This window comes from Trachypithecus francoisi, unplaced genomic scaffold (genome assembly GCF_009764315.1).
Source record: "Trachypithecus francoisi isolate TF-2019V2 unplaced genomic scaffold, Tfra_2.0 Lachesis_group2, whole genome shotgun sequence".
NCBI classification, from domain to species: Eukaryota; Metazoa; Chordata; class Mammalia; order Primates; family Cercopithecidae; genus Trachypithecus; species Trachypithecus francoisi.
In genome coordinates, this window is record NW_022681465.1 from 93,718,133 (window position 1) to 93,731,354 (window position 13,222).

At 41.7% G+C, this 13,222-nt stretch overlaps 1 long non-coding RNA gene across 1 annotated transcript in view; it reads right to left on the reverse strand.

Annotated features, from left to right (window-relative positions):
- Positions 1–483: 483 nt before the first annotated feature.
- The window catches only part of LOC117064500, a 28,343-nt gene continuing 15,604 nt past the window's right edge, over positions 484–13,222 (reverse strand). Inside the window, exon 3 of the long non-coding RNA XR_004429496.1 lies at positions 484–571. This is a non-coding gene — a long non-coding RNA (uncharacterized LOC117064500). The remainder of the gene's footprint in view (positions 572–13,222) is intronic.

Consider the following 13,222-nt stretch of genomic DNA (forward strand, 5'->3'; position numbering starts at 1 on the left):
TAAGGTCTATTTCTTTGTTAGGTGTGGATTTTTCGAGGTCAGTTTGGGAGTTGCCTCTTAATATTTCCTCAGTCTGAGTAACCACCACCATTACCTCAGGATCTTTTTCTTTTTCCTTTTTATCTATTATATCTCTGATTAAGTTCCAATAAGAAAAGGCTGTCACCAGAACCTTCTCTGGTCCAAAAGTACTATAATAATCTTGAAAACAATCTCCCACCCTACGCCACCTCTTTATGTCAATGGTTCCCTCTTGTGGAAACCAAGGGCAGGTTTCTTTTACAAAATCAAAAAATTTAAACAAATCATTACTTTTAACCTTTACTCCTTGTGCTTTTAGGGCCTCTTTTAACTGCCCAACATAAATCTGATGCTGGCTTAATTCTTGTCCCATAATCAGACACTATTACTCACCTCTGGTTCCAACGCGGCAGGTTCCCGTGACGTCCAGAGGAATTTCTTCCACTTTTACTTTCAGCTGACCTTAGTGCCTTCTTCCTCACTTTTTCCCCATGTCCAGGTACCTGTTCAGGCGCCAGGTGTCTCGACCCGCAGGACAGTCGAACGGACCCTGGAAGGGGGAGTGGGAATGGAGGAGACAACAAAACACAAGAAATGGAGACAAGACAAATAGCCTGATCAAGTCTCATTTAATGGTGGTGGTGCAATGCCTTATATAGGCTTGCAGAGGAAGAGGTTGGGCCAAGGAGGTGACAGGAGGCTGGGTTTACTCAAATTACAATTGCGCATGCGCCGTTGGTTGATAATTTTCCCGGGCGCGGGATCACGCCTGCGCCCTAGGCTGCATATCTTCCTGGGCATGAAAAAGTTTGCGCGCGTGCAGGAAAGGTTGGCGCGTGCGCGGGAAGGTTGGTGCGCGTGGGAACAGTTTAGGTGCGCGTGGGAAAGGTTTGTAATGAAGAACCCGGAAATGTGCCATCTTGTCTCCGCTTTGCGGAGATCAAGCAACAGAGGTCGGCTAATTCCGGGCCTCATGGCTCCGGACAGAATACAACAGTCAGGATGTCTGAAATTTCTTTCAAGTAGTGCCTTGAAGAACTGATGATCCACAGAATGTACTTTGGGAAATGCTATTTTTTACTGGAATTTTAGATGATGTTGTTTCATTAAAAGATGTATCTTTAAGCTAACTATAGGCAGACACTTTTATTTTTATTGTCAGAATTTTCAAAAATAGAAGAGAGGAGAGAATAAAGAGAAAACTTTTGAAAATAGCAAAAATTCACTGTCAAAATTATTGTCCCACTGTGAACACTCAGTAAACTTGAATAACTGCATCAGTATATCTAGAAGCCACATTGCTGGCAAAATATTAGTATCCACATTTTGAAAACAAATTCACTCTGGCCTAGTAGAATATTATCATTTAGAACCTAGTGTTTTCTTAGAAAGTGTTGCTATATTTTTAGTTGTTACAGTGATTACTCTACAGTGATGGTACCACTTAGCTGAAAAGCCTACCTTTCTCCAGTGAATTCTAACAGCTGAAGAGATCACCATGACTAATGGGATTGCAAGGATGTCTATCTTTCACTTAAGACTTCCATGTCTCAGAATAATCTAACTTTGGTTTGTAAATACAAGCTTGCTTCATAAAGGTAGATTGAAAAGATATGTGCATTTGTTCAAGCATAGAGCCAAAGACTTCTGAAAAGGGGGAAATAAAAGAAAAAGGACAGCGCAGTCTCTTTCTCTCTCAACTTAAAAAAACTCCATAGCAACAATATATGTATGACTGTCACTAGTCTTCATATTTCTCTGACTCAGAGCTTAGTGGTTTAGTAATTGTGAGTTGCTTTTAGAACATTACTTCTTCATTTGGCTTTTCTGGCATCAAACTGCATGACATGCATCCATAAATATATTAATCTATCTGTGTCATTTTTCAGTTTTGCTTTCTTCCTAGATATTAACTCCCTAATTTTTTCCTACTCCTTGCTCATAATAAATTCCAGAGCGTTGCAATATATTACATCTTCCATACAACTTAGAATTCATTGTTTCATATCTGTCATTTGAAGAGAATCAGGATATTTCACTACAAAATGACTAAGCAGTGTATCCTGAAACAAGTAAATGATAGATTTCTTCTCAAGCTACAAAGAGAAAAGTGTTAAAAACTCAACATTTAAAACAGTGCCTAAAAAGGAATAGTAATTAAACGTCCATATACAGATAATAGTTGGCTCATCCTACCTAATTTTCTCTGAACTCAGTAATATTCTTAAAACCACTATTATGTTGGTCCATTACTTGGTCCAGTTTCATTTTACCAGCCAATAGTAATAATGATGATGATGATAGCAGCTAGAGTTTATTGAATATTTATCGTGTGTCATGCCTGGGACCTTTGCACATATATCTGCAATCAGCCACTTCTCTCCATCCCCACACCTCAGTCCAAGCCACCACTGTCTATAGCTCTGACTACTGGAGTAACTTCCTAATTAGTTCCCCTGCTTTCATTCTTTGCTTTTCCTTTTTTTTTTTTTCTTTTTTTCTTTCTTTCTTTTTTTTTTTTTTTTGAGACAGGGTCTCATGCTGCTGCCCCAGGCCCAGGTGATCCTCCCACTTTAACCTTCGGAGTAGCTGGGAATACAGGTACAAGCCACCACACCCGGCTAATTTTTGTATTGTTTGTAGCAATGGAGTCTCACCCTGTTGCCCAGGCTGATCTCAAACTCCTGGACTCAAGCAATCCACCCACCTCAACCTTCCAAAGTGCTGGAATTACAGGCATGAGCCACCTCACGCCTGGCCCTCATTCTTCACTCTTTACAATTCATGCCCACACAACATGAATCTGCAATGATCTTTTATAAAGTATTTTACAGCACATCCCTCTCCTGCTTAAAATGCTTTTAAAGGCCTCTCACTGTACTTAAAACCCATTCCAAACGTACTTACTTACCATGACTTTGAAAGCCACACCTGCCCACCCACACTGGCATTCCTCAGACACATGAAATTCATCACCATCGTGGCTGTGGCACCAACTACCTCCTCTGCCCTCATCCTCAGATCTAAAATGTCACTGCAAAGGGGCACTCCATGATGACCCAGTCTAACCTAGTCCCCAGTCACTTTCGATGACATCATTTCTATTTGAATGCTCTATGTACCACTCATCAGCATCTGATATGTATTCTGTTTTTCTGTGTTCGTTGTCTGACTCCTTCCCCTAGGATATTTGTTCTGTGAGAATAGAAACCCATCTGTCCTAGTCACCATTATCCCAGTACCTAGTGCATAACAGACCTTCCATAAATATGTGCTGAGTGAATAAATGAATGCATGAACAACATTCTAAGCTAAGAACATTATACCAAGAGGTGAGGAACATTGTATTTAGATGTGAAGAAAACAAGCCTTAGAAAGACTAGGCAGGCTGTGAAAGTACAAAGCTTCTATGTATAAAAGCAGGACTTTACATTCTACTTTTGGATAGGCAAGTTGATAGTAGGGCATAGGTGGGGCAGGACAGGTAAGCAAGCCATTGATCTGTATTGTAAATGGAGAAAAAAGTTGACTTATACCCTCTAGAGTCTTCTCTGGCAAAGACAACATCATCAGGCACAGAAATGGTGCCTATGCCTAAAGGGAAAGGAAACATCCCCATGGTGGGGCATCTTCGGTGCTTTTTACCTAGTGACAGTGTCAAAAGGGTCTCTCATCTTAAGAAAGACTGACCCATATTTAAAAAGCCTCTGGAGCAATGATCCTTCTTCTCTGAGGAATCAGACAACCTTGAAAATCTGAGTAAAATTAAGCACTCTTTCTCCAGGGGTGTGGGGGGGGAAAAGCCATTTTATGTAGAGTTTCAGAAGATCTCAAATCCAAAATGTAGTTCTGATACAGAAAGTTTTCTTTTGTTTCTCTGCAACACTAGAAGGTGATTTTTGGCCCACTCTTCTGGGCAGAACAAGCAGACACCCCCTGCTCCCTGAAGGGGATTGAGCAATGGTAATGTCCTAAAGGCTGAGCCTTCCCTAACCTTAAAGATAAGGAAGCCAGCTCTCATGTCCCCTAACCTGGGCTCAGGTTTAAAGGATCATCCAGGCCCTAACTGATGAATTCTTCATTCTTTTATTCAACAAATATTTGTGAGCATCTGCCATGTAATAGGCACTGTACTGGGTTCAGAGGCTATGCGAGAGCAAGGTGTGGCCCTTGCTTTCAAGGAACTCACATACCCATAGGGAAGGCAGATACACAAACAAGCAATTTCATTGCAGAGCACCAGGGAACTACCAGCTACTCTCATTGCAGGAGACAGTAAGTGAGTGTCATTTAATCAGCAGTAGAGTAAGAGAAATCCAAATCATCAGCCTTTGTCTGACCAAAGAATTTCTAGGTAAGGTCCGTGAAACACATTTTCAGCTATACTTTTTAGATTTTGTTATATGACATGCCTGACTTAGTCTGATTATACAGATCATCTGGAACCTGCACTGCCGTTGGACTCAAAGGCCGACTTCTGAAGAAGTGGGAATCAGGCTTGATGAAACTGCCTGGAACATTTTGATCTTATCTATTTTTGAGCTGCGGAAGTTACATTTTACTAAAAACTGAGAGGCACCTGGGAGTTTGGGAAAGGAGAATCTTTTTTTAGCTAAGAGCACTTTTATTCCAATGTTTATGGTATAAATGTATAAACAGTTTACACTGTTCAGCCACATTCCTGCTGTTTAGCCTCCATAAATTAGGAAAGGTTAGCATGAACTAAAGAATAAAATGTTGTGAAGATACATAGGAGAGCCTCCTAAACCAAGGTTTGAGGGACCAGAGAAACCCACTTGAAGGATAAACAGGAGTTGGCCAGATTTTTTTAGCAGAAAGTGGTAGTGATACAGGTTGTATCCAGGCAGAGAAGAGCATGCACAAAGGCACAGAGTCAAGAAAATATTCCAGATACTGCAGTCCACCTCTGCATTGGTGCAATGTCATCTGGGCAATAACATTGGTTGAGCTTCTAAATTTCCAAATAGCTCATCTAGTACCCAGTAGATACATCTTCTGTCTTACCTTCATCTGCAACATAAACAAATGCTGTAAAATCTCAATAGAGTATAGCCTCAAATTGTCTTCTTATTTTAAGACTAAAGTTGAGAAATAAAATCTTCTCATGATAAGAGATTAAAAAACGCTCTGAGGGAGGATGAGCTTCCTTGACTGTCTAATAGGTTGTGGATTCAGGGTGTTTATGTTCAAGTACTTAACGCTTACACATTAAGAGCTTAGCATCATTCTTCTGTTGACATCAGCCCAACCACCATTTTAAACACTGCTCTTGTAGAGTTTGCAGCAAATTCAATTGCCACACTTTCCAGCCAGTTCTAGCTCTTAAGTAATCCAATAGCAAGCTATGAGGAAGTCACCTCACTTATTCTCTGCCAATAACAGTAGTTGCTATGATTGTCTAAGCACATTTCTTATGCCAGAAATTATATTACATACGCATCTCATTTAATCCTTACAATAACTCTGTGCCACAGGAATCATTTTGCCTATGGTGCAGGTGAGAAAACTGAAGCTCAAAGACATCAAATAACTTACCCAAGGTCACACAGCTGGACAGTGGCAGGATTTGGCATCTATTCTCTTAATTACTGTTCTATAAGACTTCCAGCAATGGGTTCTGGTTACATGATTACACTGACTCTCATGGACCACCAAAAAAAAGTGTTCCCTTTACTGGAATAACTTAAGAAAAGAGATCTCACTTATATACACATTTTGAAAAGTCAAACTCATAAAAGCTGAGTAGAATGGTGTTTACCTGGTCCAGCGGTTTGGTGGCAGGGATGAGTTGTGAGATCTTGGTCAAAAGACACAAAATTTCAGCTAGACAAGAGCAAAAAAAATCAAGAGATCTATTGTACAACATGGTGACTATAGTTCATAATAATACATTGGATACTTGAAAATCACTGAGAGTAGATATTAACTGTTCTCATCACAAAAAAAGTTAATTAGCTCAATGTAGCTATTCTACAATGTGTATATATTTCAAAGCATCATGCTATACACCATAAATATATATAATTTTATATGACCATTTAAAAAATAAATTTAAAAATATATTTAAAAATTTTGAAGGCAAAAAGAACACTGCAAGTTCAAAATTAAATTGTGCGACTAGGTTACAGTGATCATTGTCATTGATTGTGGATTTCAATAAGTTCATGTGTGAAAATCACTCTTATTCCTTTTAGAAAATAAGACTGTGTTACAAACAAAGGCTCATTCATTAAAACTGCTGGCATCTAGTTTCAAAAGAGAAACTTACTCCTTTGTAACTTAGGAATGCACAATACAGAAGAAGCACTGGCCTTGGACTCCTCTGGATGAACCTTCTTTTCCACCCTAATCTCCCCACACCTGTGCTATTCCCTGTTCACCTTCCATTGTCCTGGTCCTCAGCAACTTTTATGCTGTCTGGGGGCCTTTGGCTGAGGTGCTCTGTCATCTCACTCACTGTTTGCCTTCTAGATCCCTTCCACCGTAAAGGACCCACCTTGAAAATCACCTCTTCAGTCAGACGTTCCTTATGGCCTCAACTCATGATGATTGTTCCCTCCTCTGACTTCCTAAAATACTAATTATTTGTGACAGTGGTTTCCATCTTACTGTATTGTGTGTAAGTCATGTCCTTTGTCTTCCATGTCACTGTCAGGGCCTTGAAGACAGAATCCAGGTACTTACTCCTTTGCATCCACAGCTCTGTTATTTGACACAGGACTGGTCATATTGTAATTTCTCAATAAGTACTTCTTGCTTTAAATTGAACATTTATTTCCCTTGACACCTTCCTTGGATCATAATAAGCTCTTTAAGGCTAGGAATGGGTCTCCTTTATGTTTACTAATGCTTTACACTACAGAGATTCAATGAGTGTCCAGCAAAAGTTAGATCACAAACTTACAGTGGAGGCTCAACCTAGCTTCTTAACATAAGGATTTCCATTTTAAGTTCAAATTAATTACTTTTTTTTTTTTTTTTTTGAGGCGGAGTCTCGCTCTGTCCCCCGGACTGGAGTGCAGTGGCCGGATCTCAACTCACTGCAAGCTCTGCCTCCCGGGTTTACGCCATTCTCCTGCCTCAGCCTCCCAAGTAGCTGGGACTACAGGCGCCCGCCACCTCGCCCGGCTGGTTTTTTGTATTTTTAGTAGAGACGGGGTTTCACCGTGTTAGCCAGGATGGTCTCGATCCCCTGACCTCGTGATCCGCCCGTCTCGGCCTCCCAAAGTGCTGGGATTACAGGCTTGAGCCACCGCGCCCGGCCTTAATTACTTTTAATTAAAACAACAACAATGATAATTTGTATACACTGCAAAATGAATGGAAGAAATTATACCAAACTATGAATAATCATTCTCTCTTGTGCCAGAATTGTGGGTAATTTATTTTTGTTTGTTTTTCTATATTTTATATAGCTATACTTTAAATTTTTCTACAATAACTAGGCACTACTTATAATTGGAATAAATTACAATAAAATATTAAAAAACCTAAGTCAACTAAAAAGGTTTCAAAAACTTAAAAAGATTCCGTTGTCCTCCCGATGTCATTGCTTTTTGTTTGGGGAAGTTCAACTTCACAGGGCTCTTCATTCAGTTCAACTACTAATGATGCACAACGATTTTCTCTTGAGTACTTTACACATCCCTTTATTGTCCTTTCTCCTTGGTGACTAGTATCCAGCACCTCTTGAATTCCTTCAAATTCTACTGTGCTAGAGAAAGGAAAGTCAACTGAATCAAATGTGTCACTTTCAAATTGGACAATTTTGCAAATAGATTACTGATGCAGAGCTGAATATATCAAACATATCGAATGACACTTTTGTCCAAGGCAACGGGCTTTCCAAGTTGATGAATGCAGCAACTAAAGTTCACACTAAAGTGAGTTGGATAATTTTAAAAGCAAAACAAAGATTAAAATAAGAGATGTGGGTGTCCGCAAAATATCAAGAACAAATAAGTTTGCAGTGTTTGTTATTGTCGGGGTAAGCTTGCTGTCGTTGTTACTGTTGTGGTTACTGTTTATCATTAACAATGATGAATAACATTATTTAACTCTTCTTGCAAAGTGCTTTTCTATCTCTTTTGGTAAGTGTAATTTCTATTATGAGAGGACAAAAGTCAGGGCTAATGTATGTCACCACAGGCTATAAAGTACTCTTCTAACATTCATTATATTTGTAACTTAAATGTCCCGCTTCACCAACTAAGTCACAAAATAAGGTCATATTTCTTTGCATATCCTAGCCATAGCACCCTTAGGCTCCCAAATTCCCATAAGGAAAGGAAGTCAAAACTTCTGTAGGTTTTCTACAACCCAAGTAATTTCTGGGACTCTGGATCAGTCTACTACATGTTCTGCAAATCAATCTTGGTACTTAACGTGACCCTTTTACACACTCTGGCTTCCTAATCCTGGCATACCGGACCTCTCTGCCTCATGGTCCCATCTTGGAACTTACTCCTGTGGGCTGCTCAGGCTGTGCAGATTTCATCCAAACATGGACTCTGATTGCTCCCTGATTTTCTTAAAAACACAGTTAAGTTGGTGGTGTTGGCCAAAGATAAAGTGAAAGTCTAGCATTTAGAGAACTCAGCACTAAAAATGAGTTACCCTTCCTCTGCTGATGGCCCTCTTAGAGTTCCCAAACCCTACAGCCAACTTTAGAGTCCCTACCTTGCTCTCAAATAACTACACGTAACAACACGATCGATTAATCTTGTACTTTTCTTTCCACTACCATTGATCAGACTTGCTTGACCACTTAATCCCATAGTTATCAGATCCTAAATCCTCTGGTCCAGATAGCGAAAATGGCTGTTTCCTTCCCCAAATTCAAGACCCACGTTTTTGCCCAAGCATGACTGAAAGCAGAAACAGCCAGGACCTTCAGAGGAATCACTTACATCACTCACAGGTTGAAATTCAACTTCCATGGCATAAACAGGACTATTACAATACAAACAATGCATTTTCCAAAGTCTAGGTTGTTCATTCTAATTAATTTTTATGGCAGACAAAATGCTATAATCGATAGTTCCATTTCCTATTCCTGGGCGTGCAAGAAGATAGCATTTCCCAGACTTCCTTGCAGTCAGGTCAGCACTATTTCTTCAGTCTGTTTGATGGCTTAAAAGTGTGGTCTTCTTGGCTGAAATAGTAAACCAACCTTGTGCAGTCCTCCAGTCTTTTCCTCTGCCACAGTGATCAGAGAAATTACATTTTCCAAATGTAAATGGTCTGGATGCTGAAGTCACTTTCTGTGAGGGAGCCACCCTAGAGAGCTAAAATCTCCTTGGATGTGACAGGGCTAAAAATAAAAATTCACTGAGTCTTACTATTTAATAGTCAGTGGTCAGTGTGCTGGATTTGAAGACATGGGGTGCAAAGACAGACATGCATTCTGCCCTCAAGATCTTCAGAATGTTGTTGGATGCAAGGAGTTTGCAATTTATCTTAAGAACAACAGTGAGAGCTTGAAGGATTTTAAGCAAGTATGTTTAATTAGTTGGGGTTCTCCAGAGAAAGCCTATGGAGTAGCTGAAAGATCTGAGAACCTGAAAGTCAATGGTGTAGATTTCAGTCTGAGTCTATAGGCCTGAGAAGCAGGAGGGCCAAGTGTGGCAGACCAGGGTTCTACTCTGTCAAGCAGAAAGAGAGAGAGAAAGTGAATTCTCCCTTCTTCTATACTCTCATTCCCTTCAGGCCCTCAAGGGATTGGATGATGCCCACCCACTTTGAGGAGGGAAATCAGCTTTACTCAATCTACCCATTCAAATGCTAGTCTCTTCCAGAAATATCTTCACAAACACACCCTCAAAATAAAGTTTAACTAGATATGTGGACATCTTGTTGAGAGGTGAAGCCCTCTGGTCTTCTGGGTCTGGTGGGGACTTGGAGAACTTTTCTGCCTAGCTAAGTGATTGTAAACACACCAATCAGTGCTCTACGTCTAGTTAAAGGTTTGTAAACGCACCAATCAGCACTCTGTAAAAACACACCAATCAGCGCTCTGTAAAAACGCACCAATCAGCGCTCTGTGTCTAGCTAAAGGTTTGTAAATGCACCAATCAGCACTCTGTAAAAACGGACCAATCAGCACTCTGTAAAATGGACCAATCAGCAACACATGGGCAGGGCTAAATAAGGGAATAAAAGCTGGCCACCCCAGCCAGCAGCAGCAAGCAGTGTCTTTCCATGCTCTGGATACTGTGTTCTTTCACTCTTCACAATAAATCTTGCTGGTGCTCACTCTTTGGGTCTACACCACCTTTATGAGCTGTAACACTCACTATGAAGGTCTGTGGCTTCACTCCTGAAGTCAGCCAGATGATGAACCCACTGGGAAGAAGAAACAACTCTGGACATGCCATCCTTAAGAATTGAAACACTCACTGAGAAAGTCTGTGACTTCACTCCTGAAGTCAGCAAGACCACGAACCCACCAGAAGGAAGAAACTCCAGACACATCTGAACATCAGAGGAACAAACTCTGGACACACCATCTTTAAGAACTGTAAACATTCACCACAAGGGTCCACAGCTTCATTCTTGAAGTCAGCGAGACCAAGAACCCACTGGAAGGAACCAATTCTGGACACATTGTGATCCAGTTAAGTGGACATATAAAATTAACTCTAACAAATATACCATGATCCAATATTCTTCTTAGAACGATCTCTGTAAAAGACATGTGAGAAATACATGCAAGAGAGAAAGACTAGAGGTAGTGACCCAGGGCAGAGCTGGTGATGGCCTGTACTGTGGTGGCCGTGAAATGAATGGAGATCAGTGTTACTGTGGGAGTGAACAGAAACAGATGGGTGCGATGAGTACTATCCCCACACACAGAAACATTTTAATTTCTGTTAAATATTTTTTGGAAGACTGCTTTATAGAAATTTGTACCCATTTTTACAATTTACAAAAAAAGTTTCAAAATTACGAAAAAATAAACAGTCTTCACTCTTAATTGGTACCCCAGTGCTCTGGCAGCATGTGGCCCCAGTGAGGATGGCATTGTGTATGCAGTGTCACCTGCCACATACTTCGTTCTTCATAGGGTAGGGAAATCCCTGCCTCTGTCATGAGAAAACCTAAAAACTCAAAATGATGTGAAGAACAGCATGCCATGCTATCAAGGACTGTGATGATCTTAAAAGAGAAAAAAACTATCTTCAATTCTCTTCCTTTCCCCGCTTCTGTTCTATCAAACCCAAAGCCCTTTATCTCTTCTAGCAAACCAACCACAGCTCTCCACCTTAGCCCCTTAGCCTTCTCCAAAATACCTATGTAATAAGTTTCCTTTGGCCTCATGGGAGGCGTCAAGACTCAGATCTCAATGCCTGTGATCCAGTGGAGGTTCGGGATCCACTTCTCACCTGTAGTTCACTCACCTTGTCCTCATGGTCTCAGGAGAGCTGAGTCTCCCCATCTCCCACCTCTTATCACAGCAGCACACCTCGGTCTTTCTCATTACACAGTAACTGTATTTATGTTTTTGAATAACTTGTTTTTGAAGTTTTACTTTGTTTTCTTTCTCTAAATAGTATATAAAATAGGATCATAGAAAGTAAAATGTACCTTTAAAGTTTACTTTGTGATATTTTATTCCTTAATTACTTTTTAATTTTGACAGTAAAGATAGAAATTACCTATGGTTTAACAGTAAGGAATTGATTCAGAAATTTTTAGAAAAGCACCAAAGTAGAGCAGAACACTAACAAACCACACCTTTCCTTCATAACCTCATAGTCAGAGAGGGTGTGTATTAGGCCAGAGTTCCAGACAAGCTTAAGGCTCATTGTTTCTACTTCCTTATTTGTCCATGCTGCATTTCTGCAGCCCATCTCTGATATCGGCCACAGCTGTGGTGGATGGTCCCCACTGTGGTGGACAGTTCCCATGATGATGGTCAGTTCCCACTCTGGTGGTCAGTCCCCACTGTGATGGTCAGTCCCCACTGTGGTGGACAGTTCCCACTCTGGTGGTCAGTTCCCACTGTGGTGGTCAGTCCCCAATGTGGTGGACAGTCCCCAAAGTGGTGGTCAGTCCCCACTGTGGTGGATAGTTCCCACTGTGTTGGATAGTTCCCACTCTGATGGACAGTTCCCACTCTGACGGACAGTTCCCACTGTGGTGGACAGTCTCCATTGTGGTGGACAGTCCTCATTATGATGGGCAGTCCCCACTCTGGGTACAGTTCCCTCTCTGGTGGTCAGTCCACACTATGATGGTCAGTCTCCACTGTGGTGGTGAGTCCCCACTCTGATGGACAGTCTCCACTGTGGTGGTCAGTCCCCACTCTGGTGGACAGTCTCCACTGTGGTGGTCAGTCCCCACTCTGGTGGACAGTCCCCACTGTGATGGTCAGTCCCCACTGTGGTGGACAGTCCCCACTTTGATGGTCAGCCTCCACTGTGATGGTCAGTCCCCACTGTGGTGGTCAGTCCCCACTATGATGATCAGTCCCCACTCTGGTGGACAGTCCCCACTTTGATGGTCAACCTCCATTGTGGTGGTCAGTTCCCACTATGATGCTCAGTCCCCATTATGATGATCAGTCCCCACTGTGGTGGTCAGTCCATACTATAATGGTATGTCCCCAGTGTGGTGTTCCATTCCCCTTGGGGTAGTCTGCCCCCACAATAATGGTCAGTCACCACTGTGGTGGACAGTTCCTGCTATGATGGTCAGTTCCCACTGTGGTAGGCAGGCCCTGCTGTGATGGACGGTGCCTGCTGTGGTGGACAGTCCCTGCTGTGGTGGATGGTTTTCACCATGGTGAATGGTTTCTGCCAGACACCAGACACCTCACCCTGGTAGCATCCCACCTCAACACACCATGTGTATGTCTTTCACCTTTCTGCTTCAGGGCCTTGTGCAATGCCTTGGAACTGTTCAGTCTCACAACCCATGTGAGCCTTGGGTGAATATCTCTAGAGACAACCTGCAACCCATAAGAGACAGGAGCTGGTGGATACGTTTCTCAGCCACCCATCCTGCAAGTGGACAGTTCCAGGAGGCATATGCTTCTCAGAGGCCCTGGGGGGATTGTGTGGGAAATCTCAGTAACACACTCATACTGGCTTTTCATTCTTCCCTCTATCACTCCCCCTACTCCCTTGCTGCTGTTTCTGACAACCATTCCTTCACTCAAGTCCTTCACTCAGGTTCT